The sequence below is a fragment of the Callithrix jacchus genome, chromosome 1, assembly GCF_049354715.1.
Source record: "Callithrix jacchus isolate 240 chromosome 1, calJac240_pri, whole genome shotgun sequence".
Taxonomy (NCBI): Eukaryota; Metazoa; Chordata; class Mammalia; order Primates; family Cebidae; genus Callithrix; species Callithrix jacchus.
Genome location: NC_133502.1, coordinates 117084760 through 117101809, shown reverse-complemented (window position 1 = coordinate 117101809; position 17050 = coordinate 117084760). Strand labels below are relative to the sequence as shown.

At 35.6% G+C, this 17050-nt stretch overlaps 1 protein-coding gene across 36 annotated transcripts in view; it reads left to right on the top strand.

Moving 5' to 3' along the window:
* Positions 1-764: 764 nt before the first annotated feature.
* Positions 765-17050, top strand: part of PTPRD (protein tyrosine phosphatase receptor type D) — a 2336513-nt gene continuing 2320227 nt past the window's right edge. For all 36 annotated transcript variants that reach the window (XM_078368970.1, XM_035293431.3, XM_078368938.1 and 33 more), the window contains exon 1: positions 765-1368. The gene's annotated coding sequence lies outside the window, so the exon portion shown is untranslated. The remainder of the gene's footprint in view (positions 1369-17050) is intronic.

The following is a 17050-nucleotide window of genomic DNA, read 5'->3' as shown; positions in this document are numbered from 1 at the left end:
TGTCCGGGTCCTCTCCTCTGCAGCGAAGCTGATTTTCAGCAACTCCTGTACAGGTTTTCCCTTCTCAGTTACCACCTTGGCAGAGCTCTGTCCCTCCCTCAAGCCCAGCCAGACGGCCAAGTGCTCGGAGTGAAAACTCTATCCAGTTCAGCTGAAGTACACCTCCTCCGCTAAGCCACCCCTGTGCCCCTGCCCTACACCTCGCTAAAGTCTGCTGTCCCTAAGCATCGATTCCATTGCAAATCAAATCTACATCCTTCACCTACCCACACCCACCACCCCTTAGCTGCTACCTACGGCCTCCCTCGGAAAATAATAATAGCAACAATAACCGAAAACGCGAACACCTGAACAACCAGGATCCGCATCTGGACCAGTCCTCTGTGGCTTTAGTGATGGGGAATAGCCTGTGCCTGACATGTCCTCTTGTCCCCGCGCGAACTGCTTTACCCCGAGCCCTGGAATCGCGCCTAGGCCCCCGGGCAGCGGGGTCCGCCCAAGCCGTGTCGGGCGGCTCCGGGACGGTGGGTGCCGGGTCTCCCCTCCTCCCGCCCCAGCCGGCGCGCCCGCACGCCGCCGCCGCCGCCGCCTCTATTCCCAGGCGGGCGCTCAGAGCATCCCGCGCCGCGTCCTCCCCGCCCCGGCCCCCGCCCACCCGCCCGCGCGAGGCCCGCACGGCTGGCAGCCATCAAGTGGCTCGTTAAGGAAATGCAGGTGAGTGCGTGCGGCCGAGCGGCAGCTGCTGTTGGAGGCGTGGGGTGTGTGCCTGTGTGTGTGAGCGAGACAAGGAGGCAGCGCCCGCGAGCGAGCGAGTGCGGGAGCGGCCGCCTCGGCTCCCCGCCCAGCCTTGCCTGCACCCGGCGGCCGGAGCGCGTGGGGCAGCGCCTCGCCCTGACAGAGCCTCGCCTCCTCCTCGCCGTCTCGGCGCTGCTCCCCGGAGCCGGGAGCCGCTCACCGGCCTCCCCCACCCTGCGCTCCTCTCCCAGCCAGAGCCCTCCCGCTCCTCTTTCTCCTCCTCCTGGCGAGCCTCCTCCCCTCGCGCGCGGCGCTGACAGCCAGCCTCGGCGGGGACAGTGCAGGTACTTTGCCTTCAGAATAATTTGCAGGACCCGAGCCGGCTTTCGGAGCGCCCTTTTTTCTTCTTCCTTTGCCCCCTCCCTCCGGAAAAGAAGATCCCACTTACGAAACAACCAGGACCCGAAGCACCCCACCAAAGCCAAACCCTGACGGGTGCTGTGCCTGTGCCGCCCCTTTTTGCAGTTTATTCTGGGCCTGTGTGGAATAAAAAGACAATTCTTTATTTGACTGGTAGGAAAGAAAAGAGAAGACTCCTCAGGGTTTCCAAGGAGGACTGGAACGGCTGCTTTAGTAAGTAAACTGTGCTTATGTCTTTCTTGCTAAGTGAGATATATGCTGATTGCTTTTCAATGTCCAATGTCCAATGCTGTGGACAGTCTATTCAGTTACCTGGGAATAACTTGACTTATATAACTTCAGTAGCTTATATTTGAGAAGTGGTTCGCTAAGCATCTCTTTGGAGGAACCCTTAGACGACTTCGATATGGGTTCAGAATGGGCAGCCTTACTGGTAATCTGATATTTAAACGCTTATTGTTCAAGGGCTATTGGAAACCTGCTTTGTGAAATATTGGTTGCTTCTAAGATTTAAGGATGGTTACCTAGAAAAAGCTTGAGAAATCGAACCCTACTGGCTCACTTCTGCTGCCACCTTCAACCTCAACCCTCAACCGTGCTAACTCCCACCCTGCTCTGACTTCAGTTGGTTGGTTGTTTTATCTTTAGTTCTGAAAAGCGCTAGCCAAAAAGAAAAGGGAAAGGGAAAGTTAATAAAGATGGTTTGAAAGATGAGGTGAACATTCTGTTGAGATTTTTTTTATGCCTATAAGGAAATAACTCGTGGTGGAAAATCCTGAAGCTAGAATAGTTGGAGAATTTGAATGAACTTAATTTGGAGAGAGAATGTGAAAAATGCTTTGGAGAAGGCAGGGGCTGAGACTGTGACTTTGACACAGCAGGTTATAAACTCTGACAGGGCTCAGCAGCCAGTGACGGGTTTAAGGTGTCTCCTAAGGCTGAATATCTCTGCATCAAAAACTTTTGCAGGCAGCATTCCTCTTGGGGCTAAGATCACCATGTCAGTAGCTGCACAGCATTTCCTTTAAAGCAAGCAGGACACTCTTCTTTCTACAAAAGACTTAATGATATATATACATCATATATATATATATATATGATGTAGTCTAACATTTGCTAATATTTTGTAATATCTAAATAAAACCTTTGTATTATGTCAGGAAAAATATAGTTGAGTCAGTTTGTTTTGCACAAGAGAGAATCAATAACATTTCAGCATTTTTTTCTTTATCACAGCCAAATGGATTCTGAATCTAATTCTTCTTGCATTGTTACATATACAGTAGATACAGTAGGAGTTGCAATTTAGACACATCAGTCCTGATTTTTAACAAAACCTACGTTTTTTGACTTGGTAGCACTTATATTGACTAGAGTCTAATAGTGATTAGGAAAAGTTTATCCCTTTTATCTTTAACAGTCAATTTTCTGTCTAAGACACACTTTTCTAATAAAAACCCTTTATGAGAAAATTGGATTGAAAAGTGAAAGTGCTTATCTCAGAGAATTTCAATAAAACTGCTTATTATTAAATGTTACCTGAGGGCTTTCTTGTATTTAATAGTTGAAAATGGTAGAGTGAAAATATTTTTACCTCTTTATTTACTTAAGTAAGTCTATAAAAGCATCTGTATACACGGGGGATTGTTTTTAAAAATTATAAGAGTAAACTGAAGTACAATTGTTACAAAAAGGTAGAAATCCTTTAGAGTTGTTAATGATTACTCAATGTTGAAAGCTCTAAATATCTTGGGCCATAAGTTTTTAGGGTAATGAGACAGGACAAAAGGACAGTTAATGAATTTGTTGACATGAAGTTATCAAATCATTTGAGAAAGATGTCATTGTTTCTTGATTATTATTTAATTTCTTATCCAAATGAGTTTTCTTAGAGATATTACTGTTCTTAGCTGACATTTCTATTACTGGTTTAAAAATAAATTTAAATAATTTAAAATGAAGCCCTTGGTTGATCAGATTTGGATTATAACACGTGACCTCTACTCATTTATGACCTCACATGTCTGAGAAGGTATCTGATATTTGAAAAAAAATAATCAATTATTGAAAAATAAAGGGGAAAATTGTACCTAAGTAGGGCAAATTTAAGAGTAGTTCAAACATGTTACTACATATATTAGTATAGGACATATTTTCCACAGTAGAGAAGACATGACAGATTTGTTCATCCTTTTTGAATTTCTGAAAGCAAATATTTGTAAGTAACATTAAAGTTAACCTGAGATACATTCTGCCTCTGTTGTAATTATGTCATAGTGCTAAGGAAGACAGCCTGAATGAAAGCTGTTTCTAGTAAAGCTTGCACATGCATTTGATCCCTATCTCTATATAATAGATAAAAATGTCAAAGCTGGATGGGTGATTGAATTGTCACCTTTTGGCCACCAGCTCTCTGTCCTGTACAGAGGTGGTTGCAAGTTTAAAGTTGAGAAGAAAGTTGCTAGTGTCAGCAGTAATGTGTTTTATTATGCAATTGTTCTTGTTATTCAGATCAGATAATGGCCCGATGAAATACATAAGCAGTCTGCAGGGAATGAATGATTAATTCCTCTAACATGTGCTTACTAAAGGAGTTCTTTCTAATACAGTGCTGTATACCTGCATTTGCTTACAGTTGCAGTTGGTGAAGGCAAATGTACTTTTCTTTTCTTTTCTTTCAATATTAACATAAAATTTACAAGTCTACTGCTGTAACTATAGCAACATAAAGATGATTTTGTTGACCACATGGTGTTACATGTTATGGAACTCAGTAGGTGATTACTATTTGCTAAAAACATTTAATTTAGAAAGAAAACAATGCTGATTAGATGTAATATTGGAAGGTTGAGCTATTCATAACTTTTTTTTGTTTTATTCTTTATGGAATGCCATTATATCTTTCCTGTGTATTACTAGTAGGATGCAGGAATCCAAAAGTATGCAGATGCAGAGTTCTGCAAATGCACATTTTTCTTTAATAATGCCAAGAGTAAGTGAAAAGCTAAAATATTACTAATTTTATTCAAGAATTAGCAGAATACTATGTTAAAATTTTAGGAATGGCTAATAGCGCACATGACAATCGTTGTGGTTACCACTGGTGTAAACTGTTTTGCAGTTAGAGAAGTATCATTAATGTAACTTTTGATATCTTCACATTTCTAAAACTGGATTATGATGAAAGGTGGTGAACAAACAGATTTTATATGATAATTTGAGAATAGGTGACCTGAAATGCATGTTATATTTTTGAAACTTGTCTACTTAATGTCTTTTTAGAAATTTCTGAAAAAAAAGTGATTTTCAAAACTACATAATTAAATATATCTATCCATATGTCTGTATTGATCTATCTACTGCCTATGCATGTCTCACATTTAATATAGCAAATAACTTTATTCCAACATCTCTCTGTTGTTTGGAGGAAATACTTTAATTTCAAGAATATATTTTTGGGCTTGCACCTATCCTGAATTTAATAAACTTTAACAATGCAAATGATGTGCTCAATATTCAGTAATACTAATTTAAAAGTTATAATGAAAATTCAATTGAGTAGAATTTTGTACCCAGTTGAATGCCATTTGAACTTAACTTCTTATGTATTACCTTCTTATGTATTAGTGATATAGTATCTTCATCACTACTGTTGGTTCACTGTTTTATTATTTTAGGATTTCAAAAGCATGTGACACCAGTAAAGAATAAATAAATCTCCCTGATAGAATCAAACAATGTAGATCAACTGTACTTGCAGCAAGCTTTTCAAAACTCTTAAAATTCATTGCTATGAAGAAGAATTAATGAAGAATCAAAAAAAACGAACATTACCCATTAGGAGAATACTTATGTGATTGTGATAACAAAGGTTTTGAGTTTTTCTTTTATCACTACAATTGGAAATGTGACCCTAAGGAGGTAATCTGGACTCTCTGTGCCTCTTCTCAGTATAGAAATCGGTTTAGCAATTTAAAAGTGTTTAGAGCTATGTGACCAATATACTGAATATAACTGAAGTAGCATTTTTCAAATCCTCAAATTATACTGTGGCAGTTTAAGAATTCTTGTAGGAGTTAAGGGCAGCCATCTTGCTTGAAAGAGGGCTAAGGAAATTGTCCTGCAGTCAGGTTAGCAGTACCTGGACACTCTAGTTATATAGATTGAATATTTATTTGGAGTGTTTTTGAAGAAGGAGATGGAGATATTGGAAGGAAGGTGGTGGACTCAAGTTTCTCTCAACCACCCTGTGCTTCTGCCACTGACAGCATATTACATGGATAAGTACTTTTGGATTTTATTACTGTATTCAATATCAGAAGGGTATAAGCAGAAAATAAGTAAAAGGGGATGCTTAGTGTCTTTGGTCTTCCTTTTTCCCACTCCGAAATTTCCATAGATGCTATTTTACAAGATCACATTTGAATAAATATGCACAATTTAAATAAGTATATATGATTCCTTACATACATATTGTAGACTGTCAGAGCTAGAAAGAACCATAGAAAAAATTATTTGAACCCTTGCATTTTAAAGAGGAAATAGAGAACTTCAAAGATTAAAAGATATCAAGGTGTGTTGAATTTCCCAGTTTCACAGGGAGGTTTTCCATCCCAGTTCAGAAGCATCTGTCATGCTATATTGCCAAGTAAATACATAGACAATAATTTAAACACCTCTAGCTACATTATCAATAGAATAGTTCCAGTGATCATGTAAGATACAATGCATTAACTTTAAAAAAATGTAATAACAAAACTTCTAATCATGGAAAATGAACACAGAGAAGGAATGTACACAATGTTAATTTTAAATGCTTGCTTTTCTTAAGGAATGCCAAGAGTTTATTTCTCATTCATGTGACATAATTGATGAAATTGGGAACTTTTTTTTCTTCTAGGAAATTCAATATGGCCAATTGTTTTCTTTATGTGATTAAATATTTGAGTTGTAGCAAGTAGGCCTGTGTCTCTCTGAAATGTATACTTTAAATCATTGAAGTCTGGGAGATCATGGTATGCTTATATTTTTAAATTGTAAAATATAGCCAATATAGCTGGTTAATCATAGAGATTTTATTTTGTGTTTGCATGAGGGCATTTATGTATGCATATGTGTTTAAATACATTTGTTCTCTTCAAAATAGATCTTAGTGAAAATGGTGTATTCAAAAGTTTAAAAATATACGTACAATAATCAAATAATCAAAAAGACATGACTTAGACTAGTATGTGACATAACAAGTTGCTTTCTGAGTAGTTCATAAATCAAACTTTAACAATACAGCATATTACCAAAGCCTTGCCTTTTATACTGAGTCCATATATTTTCTAAATACTGTATTATAATAAGTATTTTAAAGTCAAAATAACTGTAAAGCAAAAAGATTTTACCTCTATATACTAAAATACATTTACTTAAATTAGATGTTAAAAAGGAAGAGAACAATTTCATATTCAATTATATACATTTCATATGAGATTAGAGATGGCTTAAATGTATGTATTTTCAACTGGTATGCATATATAACACTACCTGATTTACTCTGCAAAGGAATAATTAAATTATTATAATTAAATACAGAATTCATGAACTTTTGAAATAATTCCTTTTTAAGTTTGCAAATATTTAAGTAATCAGCTATAGAAATCTCAATGCATTCATTATTTTGGAACTTCTGTGAATTACAGATTTTACTAACTGTCCAAAGTTTTATTTCTCAAATGTAGTTTGGGTTAAAAAGGGGACTCCTTCAGCAGCTACATGAACAGAGAATAAAGCCAGGCAAGCTTGTGTTCACATGCATTGTTTACTACTACATACATGTAATATGACATATGTATCATAGGAATAATTCTATTCCCTTGTCTGGTTAGATAGTCCTTGGTCACTTTGGACAAAGGCCTAGATATAGCTTCTTTACACCACAAAGATAATAACCCAAATCTAATGTTCTATCTCCAGTTCCCAGGAAAAGTTAATTTAGAGCAAAGAATCAGAAAAAAAAAAAAAAAAAAAAAAAAAAAGCAAGAGTAATGGAGTGTTTCCTGTTTCTAAAGTTGAATCAGTGTAGGCCACTTACCAAAGATCTTTATTTAGGATAGAGGAAAAACACTCAGCTGAGCTGGCATCCCTGGGATCTTTTTCCCGATAATTGGCCTAAAATCTTTATAATCAAAGTTAGAAATTCTACTCAGAGAAAAGGGATAGAGAGGGTAGAGGATAGTACAAGGAGTGACTCATTAATCTCATGCTAGAGACAGAATTCTTTTATTTCTTATTCTTCCCTGAAATGGTTATCAGAAAAGACAAGCCTGGGGGCTCATGCTTGTAATTCCAGCCCTTTGGGAGGCCAAAGTGGGATAATCATGAGGTCAAGAGATTGAGACCATCTTGGCCAACATGGTAAAACGTCTTTACTAAAAGCACAAAAATTATTTTGGGGTGGTGGCTTGCGCCTGTAGTCCCAGCTACTTGGGAGTTTGGGCCACGAGAATTGCTTGAAGCATGGAGTCAGGGGTTGCTGTGAGTCAGGCTGGTGCCACTGCACTCCGGCCTGGCCACAGAACAAGACTCCACTTAAAAAAAAAAGGCTGATAAGTCTTTTCACCTTGGGGTTAAGTGATCATCAGATTTCTAGGGAAGTCTGGCTCACATCTTCATCTTGCCACTTTTTCATTTTTTGCTGTTGATTACATGTAACCATCTGGAACCACTGAGAAGTACAGTTTATTCATGAACCATAGTAACTCTTGTTATATTTTGCTACAGAAATCAAGGGTAGGACAATAATTCAGGTACCATATTCACATTATGCACTACTCTTAGAAGTTGCACCCTCTTTATTTTCAAACTTGTCTGTGTTGTCAAGTCACAATCACTAGTCAGGATTATGCATAATATATGGATTATGACAGCATAAACCATATAATATAGTCTCAAATATGTCTTGAGTCTCCTATATGTCAAGGAGTGCTAAGTAAAACAGCTATGTGCTAGCAATATAAAACTACCCAATTGTGACCATCTTGCAGTCTTATGAAACATATTCAGATTATCATAAAATGTTTGATTCCATAGAGAAAAAGGAATCTCTTCCTTATGGCATTTTTCCCTTTATGTGACAGAAAATTTCCCAGGTACATACGTATATTTACCTTATTTTCCTTCTCCTTTGCTCTCATCCTGAATCACAGGTATTGCTTTTAGAACCTGGGTGGAAGCCGTGTTGCTTATTAGGCAGTTGCAGTCTGTGCTGTTTTCCACTGGAATTTTTTGGCACCCTTCATCATCTCATCACTCTAGTGCTAATTCCTTATGTCTGTTCAACTCACCAAAGTTCTAGAAAGGCAGTAAAGCATGATAAAAATACACCGTACTGTCCTCATATTGACACAGTATTAAAACACAAATAAATCTCCAGACCACTGTAGAAGTTTACAGTCTATGCACCAGTCCCTTATATTTCCAAATTCATAGAATACAATACCAGTAACATTATTTTCAGCTATAACCAAAGCATAATAGCAGAAGTGCTTTGGTTTTCTCAGGAAAGAAAATAGACCAAGAAAAATGAGGAAATTCTTCCTGTACCTTTTGGGGTGAGATATTTTTATAAGAGGACTTATAATGTGTACTTTGGGTCAAATAACAAAAGAGGAAGGGAAAAGTGAAGTTTAAATATTTAGAAATGTAGTGGGATTGTTAGATATTGCTGAAGTTAATAGCTTGCCCTAGGCTCACTTCTTGATTTCTCTTAAAAAAAAAAATCATGGAAATATCTCTGACTTAAGTTTGAAGAGTTTCCCTTTTTATTCCCCCTGAAAATGCTTATCAAAGTACTACTAAACAGAAACTTGGTAAAAACAGTGCCAGGATGATACATTGTTTCACCTTCAAAAACTTTTATACTTGTAAATTTTCAAGCTAAATTATATGCATCACAAGGATAGAAAAATATTTCCCATTTGTAATTTCATATTTTATTATATAAGACATTCAATTCGTTCTCAATTAACCCTTATCTATAGTATCCATTTCAATGGACCATGGCTTATAATTTTAGTGTGTAAGGATTCCAGTGGCTTCTCTGAATAGATGTATTTATTCCGTGACATATGTGCTATCCATTTGTTTTCTCCTAGGAAACATGTGGTCAGCTCTGCAAGAGTGGCTTAGTCTCATCATTTATACCTGTGTGGTTGAAAGCAAAAAGACTTCCGTGCAGTAGAAGTGTTCTCAGGGATTAAGTCTAGTGCTTTATTCTCCCCCTTTCCTGCCCCTCAGGAAGATAGTTCTTCTTTTTATTTATTATATTTTTTTAGGAGCTTGAAGTCTTTCTATTTTCCCATGTACCTTTCCCACTTGGAAAACATGTCAGGATTTAATAAAACAAATTACACATTCACTAAGATACATTAATACTGGCCTTTTGAAGTATTAGCGATATTATGATGTTATGATTAATAGAGATATAGATAGCTATTTTAAGATAAAGGAATTTCAGGCCATATTCAAGAAGGTTTTGGTATGAATCAAATGTCTGCTGAATACAGACATGAAGAAGCTAGGTCAGAAGATATTATATGGTCCTTACCATAGCAGGCTTTTTTTTCACCGTTACTCATCAATTCTCTTTCTTCCTATTTCTGTTTCTACTGCCAAGTTCCCCTCTTCTGCCCATTTTTTTTTAACTTCATGGGGACCTGTGGTGTATCAGACACACAGGAATGACTGTGTTGGCCTTATGAACATATAAAAAGGTATATTATTAGCATTCTTAAATAGATTATCCTATTGTATGTATTGTTCATTTCTCTTACAACTCATCCCTCTCATCAGTATAACAATTCATATTTCATATGTAGTGTATCACTTCTTGTAGTGGAATTAAAGGAAGTATGCAATTACAACAAAAAGAAGTATGCAATTACAACGTTTGCTTCCAAATCAGAGATGGTTTCAGGGTCACTATGGTCTTTTATTTTCTTCTTGGTTTTTTGAATTTTATGTCCTACATACTGCCTCATGAGTTCTTGAGAAGTCTTCGGATAGAAGGTAATAATAATAATAGCCAACACTTATTGACTGCTTCATATCTGCCAGTCAATATTTTAAGTGCTTTCCATGCATTAACTTTTCTATTCCCATATCAGTCCTGTAAAATTGGTACAATCATTATCTTTGATTTATAAATGAGGAAATTAAAGTACACAGAGGTTAAGTTGCTAAAGTTAATAACATATTTTCCCAGATGTACATATTAGTATAGAAGTAAAATGTTACAGTTGCCTAGATTCTGTACATGAAGAGTAGAAAAAGTGTGAGATTGTGGATATGCCTTGATAATACAAATTCTTTCAAATGAAGTAGATACAAGTGATCATAAGTAAATGACAACATATGTGAATGCAGGAGGGTAGACATTATAAAAGTGCTGCCCAGGGGAACAAAGAGACAGAGGACAATTCACATCAAGGAAAACTAACTCCAGTGTATCTCCTCCCAAAGTTGAGAGTTAAGCATAGCACAAATGCTTCTCAGTGTTTTTTCTTTCTTTCTTTCTTTCTTTCTTTCTTTGGGATTTCCAGTCCTGCAGAAAGAGAACCTGATGTGCTCTCTGCTTTTCCCTCTGGTGGCCCTTCAAGCTCAGGTCCCTTTGCTTGGGGAGATGAATTCATTTGGTTCCCACCACACCAACTGCTGCAGCCTCTTAGCCTCAGATTTTATGATATATCAGCTCCTTAAACACCTTGCTGTACTTGATGATTCATGACCAAAAGCCACAATTTTTGAGCCAACCAGGAGTTTTGAGTTGAGTTCACCTTGATTGAGAGACATGGTGGAACAGTAAGGAAGATGAGCTCATGGTGGAGCTTAATACCACAAGATGGCAAAGCACGTATCAAAAACTACTTTTCCCAGTAGTAGGAAGGACACATAAAATAGATACGAAAATAGAAAGTTAAAATACACAAAATACATGTTTTGCGACATATATTTCAAGAGCACCAAATCTCTTCCTTTCAGGTGTGAAAGACACGTAAACACTTAGTGAACAGGGTAATTGGATTATCTTTTCCCCTATGAGACAGCTTGTTTCTTCCCTAAGGTCTTCTGATTACTTGTTAAGAAAATTCAATGAATTTTCAGTTGTAAATGAGAATTGAGGAGTAGAAAATATGCCAGGCTGGGCAGTTTTTTATGAGGCAAACTTGTCTACTAGAGACTTTCATAGAACAGCTAAATTCTAAAACTGTTATGAGCTAGAGTTTTTGCCTTCTGTCACTGAAAAGCTTGTAGGGAAGCAGTGGTTAAAAAGGCAACACAAAGAAGCTCTCAAATATTTAACACATCAGCAATACTATAATTTTATTTTCTCTATGTTTACAAAAAAGCAGATATAAAATTCAGGTCCAAAGTTTTTGTTTTATATTCATTATTCTAGAAGTTTAATACAGTCATTATATGCAATATAATTTGAAAATACACTATACATGGTATAAGATATCTTGGATTAGGTCTTCACAGGCAAACAGATGTAGTAGGTCCTGTTATTTAGCTAAAATAAGCAAAATTTGCAACTGTAAGTCAGCATTCTATTTTATAAGTCTAAGTTGTCTCATCAAATTTATGGTAGCCTCCACATATAGCACAGTAGGGGCCTACCATAAAAATGATACCTATTAGTGATCAACCCCTATCAGGCCATCTTTCTTTATTTTTATCAAATTCTTCCCTTTTGACATAACTTTACTTCGGGGTCTTACCAAATATTACCTGGATGGCTATCTACAGTCTCCCTGACTCTACCTTACAGTCTCTATTCTTTTTTTCTGCCACCAATGTGAATTTTAAATGCAAATACAATCATGATTTAAAATATTATTATTATTAATTTCACATAGAGTAATGTTAAAAAATTATTGGTGTGACATAAAGGAATCTTCCTTACCTAAATTTGCAAGTGGCCTTTTCATCTTTATTTCTTGCTATTTTTTCCCTGTAAAATTTTATAATAAAGCTAAAAACACCTTGAAGTTTAGATTGAAGAATTTAGGTAGCTTATGATGAAAATGGTGATGATAATGAAGATTTATAATTGCATTTTCTCCATTGGAGAGGCTGTCTCATATTTTTTAATATTAAATGCATTTTCTCTTCAGACACTAATTTTGAATTTGATATCAGAGTTTCATATATAGTACTCTGTATGAGACTTCTTTCTAGTTAATAACATATATACCATGAAATCTAACTTTTGAGAAACCTTCTTGTTTTTGTGAATTTGCTCATGATGAACCACCCACTATGTTATTTCCTCACAACAAATTAATCAGCTTTCTGTTTTTTTCCCAGCAGCAGCCAGTGTCTGTTATGCAAAGTAATGGCTTCTAGCAAAATTTTATGTTGTGTCTCTCCTGCCAACTCTGAAATGGTCAGCTTCCTTTGGCTCACCATCCTGGAGCTATGTGGGTTTCTTACTTAGCCCCACCTCTGTAGGCATGTACTTTGTTGCTCACAGCTTGGTTGAGCTCCAGTCTTTGGTGCTGGAGATGTTGCTGTAATGTCTGTTGAGTATGGCGTGTATGGAGTTACTCTCATCAATCTTAAGAATTTGGATGTACTTTCCAGGCTTGTGGCACACATTGTACAACATAAAATCTGTCTTGAAGAGAATGTTGCAGATTAAAAAGATAGAGTATATATAATATGATTTTTTAAAAATATGTAGCTTTGATAGTAAGAAATTCCAGCAAACTCTTTTTTAATATTTCTATAATATATGACCAATTTTCTGTGGAATTACCAATTTAAAAAGACCTTTAAGGAAAGCTGGTTTATATAATGGTTTAAACAAATCATTTTAAGTTGATCAATTTTGATTTGTCTTAGGAAAGGTAACCCAGATTTAAAATACTATGTTGTAACATAAAATATGTAATATAATTACAACCTCAATTTCTGTGTTTTAAATGACTATTAAATATATTACATGAACACTTACTTTAGGTAACAAACCAAAAATAATGTGACAGCTATAAAAATGTTGATATTATCAATAGTAAAATATTCCTATGATCTAAATAACCCATAATATTGGGAGACTGCTTCTTTGAGTCAGTGATTAAGGGTGATGATTATTGATGCTGATCTGTTGGGGAGATTGAAATAACTGGGCAGTGCAAAAGCCTCTGATTAGAAGGGGAAATAATCAAGCTCTACTGTTATTGGTGAAAACTTCCCAGAGCTAAAGGAGAAAAATGGACTTTTTTTTTTAAATACAGCAATCTTGTATCATTTCAATCTGTGTAAAATCTTGAAATTGTGTTTTCTGATTAATTAACTTAACAACCAAATGAATAGAAAAATAGTTTGGTAAATTTCATGACCAAACTTTGAAGAAAAAATTGCAACATTTGTCCTGCCAAGGAATGGTTCTTTGCTTATTGGTTTATTTATGCCCATAGAATAACCATTCTAAGAATTCTTAGCCACCCTTCCCCAGGTTTTGGGGTCATATGTCAGAATTTCTGATTAATGTGAAATCAAATACATTTAAAGTACTTGTTAACCCATATGCTACACTGCAGTAGAAAACTAAATATTATAATTTAAATATTCAGCCTTCATTGTTGTATAAGTTAAAGACTAAGCTGCTGTAACCATAAGACTTCCAAAACAAATATCTGAAACAAAGTAGAATTATTGGTCATTATAATCGTTATATTCAGATAATAACTCAATTATAATCATTTAACAGTGTTAAAATGAGTAGTTCAGGCTGATGGGATGACATGGTTTTTTTGAAGGTCATTTGTAGATCCAGACTTTTGCCATCATGTTGCTCAATAATCACCTAGGGAATGGTCCTCATCTACAGGGTCAGATTTGGATCATGGACTAAATTGAAATCAAGGAAAATAGATAGCTCCAATTTGCACAAAGCAATTTCCATGTCATTGCTATTGAACCTAGATAAATGGTCACACCTAGTTGCATGTAAAGCTGGGAAATGTACCCAGCTGTTTAGTTATGTACCTAGCTAAAATTTGAGAGTTTCTGTTATTAATAAGAGGAACAGGAGAATCAATTGTGGAGTTTCTATTCTCCAGTTTGCCTATTTACTCCTTATGATAACAAAAATTGGTAGTGTCATACATTTTCTTCTTTTCTTTCTGTCTATCATCTACTAGTCTCCTTTACTCTCTGAATCTATAATATGTGGTTCAGATATTTTCTTATCTACTATAGTTTGGATTATCCACTTATTTACCTCTCTGCCTATCCATCTACACACACACATACATATAAATCAAAACATTTAATTTCACCAGTGAGGGAGAAGAGGCTCCATAATGTTGAATGCCACAGTCTTATGGCTAGTTTCTCAAAAGTAAAGATGAAATTAGAATCCAGGTGACAACCTCCAGTCCAGCCTTCTGTGAGATAAAGAATGTAACTGGCCGATTGAATAATTTTATTTTCTGCACAGAATAACCTAAACATATAACATTTTAGAGGTTTCTAAATTGTTGCTGTGATTTCTTTACCATTATGCCCCTTCCATGCTGCTGTATCAGCATTTGCTGTGTTGGTGATTTCCAGGCAGAAACCATGAACAGAGTTTTATTTACTTAAAATTTTAATATTAAGCTAATTTTACTTCCTGAAGAAACATTTACTTTGAGCTTGCAAATTCAAAATGCATAATTTTTATGTAAAACAATATATCTTCAAGTTCTAAGTAGTATCTAAGAGAAAGTCAAATAACAAAAATATAACATTGATACTCTACAGTTATAATTCACACCTCTTTATGTGTTGTTTTCTGCATTTAGAAAACTGGACCTCAATTTGTGGTTTACTTGTCACTCCATACACGGTGCAATTGTCCGATAAGACTATCTCAGTTTCCTTTGAGTCCTGCTGGTAGATTTGATGAGGGCAGCAAATGCCTATATATCACGTCACATCCATCCATCAAGAATGCATTAGCCCTCATGCTTTCCCAGCAAAGAGTTTTTATGCAATTGTTCAGATAATCAAAATACCATGAGAGCTTATAAAAGGCCCACCTGGAAAGACCGTGTTCAATAGAAGTTATGTTCTTAATAGAAACTATAGAATTACTCACTAGAAAGTTTATGCTTCTTGCTGACATTCTAGGTGTAAATAATGCAAGAGTAAACACTTTAATAATTTCAATTAATTCTGAAGTGTAGGTTTAATTTTTCTAATTACAGCCGATATTCCTAAATCTGGGACTTCTGGTGGAAGTTAATGAAATCTTTGCTGTTACATTATAGAACCTGCTGTTAAAGTGCAGAATGCGTTAATTAAAAATATTTTCCAATCGGAATGAGCTGTTTTAACTCCTTAACAAAGTTTCATGTCATGCATTATTTTAAAGTGGAAATTAAATAAAGTCCAACTGCATTTTTTGATTTCTACTAATTTGATATTTTAATGCTAATATCAGTTTTTCTGTTTGGAGTCAAATGGTGAATCATTACCTCAAGTCAGTAAATTTATTTGAAGAATGAAACCCTGACAGTGCTCAAAGCATACTCATTCAAAGCATAGCTTACTATAAATTTTCTTTTAATAAATCAAATCAAGTATTGAGTTAGGGGACATAAAGAGAGTCACATGTATATTTGCATATGGTAAACAATTTTAAGGGGCAGTCTTGGTACCAAGTAATGTATTTTGGGGAGAAATTTTGTTGGAGCCCTTTAATTTCCTAAGTAATTCTTTGTACTGTTGTCAATGGAGCATTTATTTTCTCCAGCAAACCTTAGTCTCTTGTACACACACACACACACACACACACACACACATACACACACACACACACACACACATATAAAATAGTGGAAGACAAATCCGAGACTACAACCTAGATAAGACCCCTTAATAACCATCATGCAAAGATAGTTACATTATGTTTTTATGCTGTTAGAGGCAGCTCTTTTAAAAAACACCTATAAGTATTTATGTTTTATTTGATTAACTTGGCAAAATTGCATATACTACCTAAGACTGGGTTTTTACTACCAGTCATGTCTCATGTATTGAACATATTATTCATGTTCATGCAGTGTAACCAAATGCTATACTAATATTAAAGGCAGATACTATTAACAACTATGAGACTAGTACCTTAGAGTTTAGCCAGTTCTCACATATATAAATCATATTATCCCTGATAAAATAAACTTATTCTCTTTAACTTCCTATTCTTGACTACCAACTTCTAATTTTGCACATTCTACCAGCTCTTAGGGATATTTATCATTACACTCAACGTGGAATCATGAGTTAACTTACTTAATGCTCAGCTTATTACACAATAATTAAGGTAATAATTAATTATGATATCCCATAATAGTCTACATTTAAATACATTTGCTTATTCTTTGTTTCTTTTTATTTTATACTGCCTTTACAATTGGTTATTGTTTATAACCATAAAATGTTACTTTAGAATAAAATATACCTTCCTAATTACTTGACTGTGAATTCTTAATCTAGTGCCTCTGCATGACATGGGCTCCATAAGTGGGAGTGAGTTGACTAACATATATGTGTATGTACATGGGTATAACATATATGTTACTTATAAAATGCTTTGGGAAATTTTAATAACTTTTGTTTTTTTGTGTGCTCTGTATAAGTTCTGTATTGTTAAAGAACCTGGAATTTAGAAATAGTCAAACTCAGATTTTCATTTTAGCTTCAGTACTCACTGGATTGTTGAACCTGAGACAATTATTAGTGTCAGAAAACTTTCATTTTCTCCTCTGTAAAACAGACATCCTATTATCTAACTGAATGTGTTTTTATAGGAATACGTCAGGAAGCAAACGTAGTTATAAACACATGTATGTAT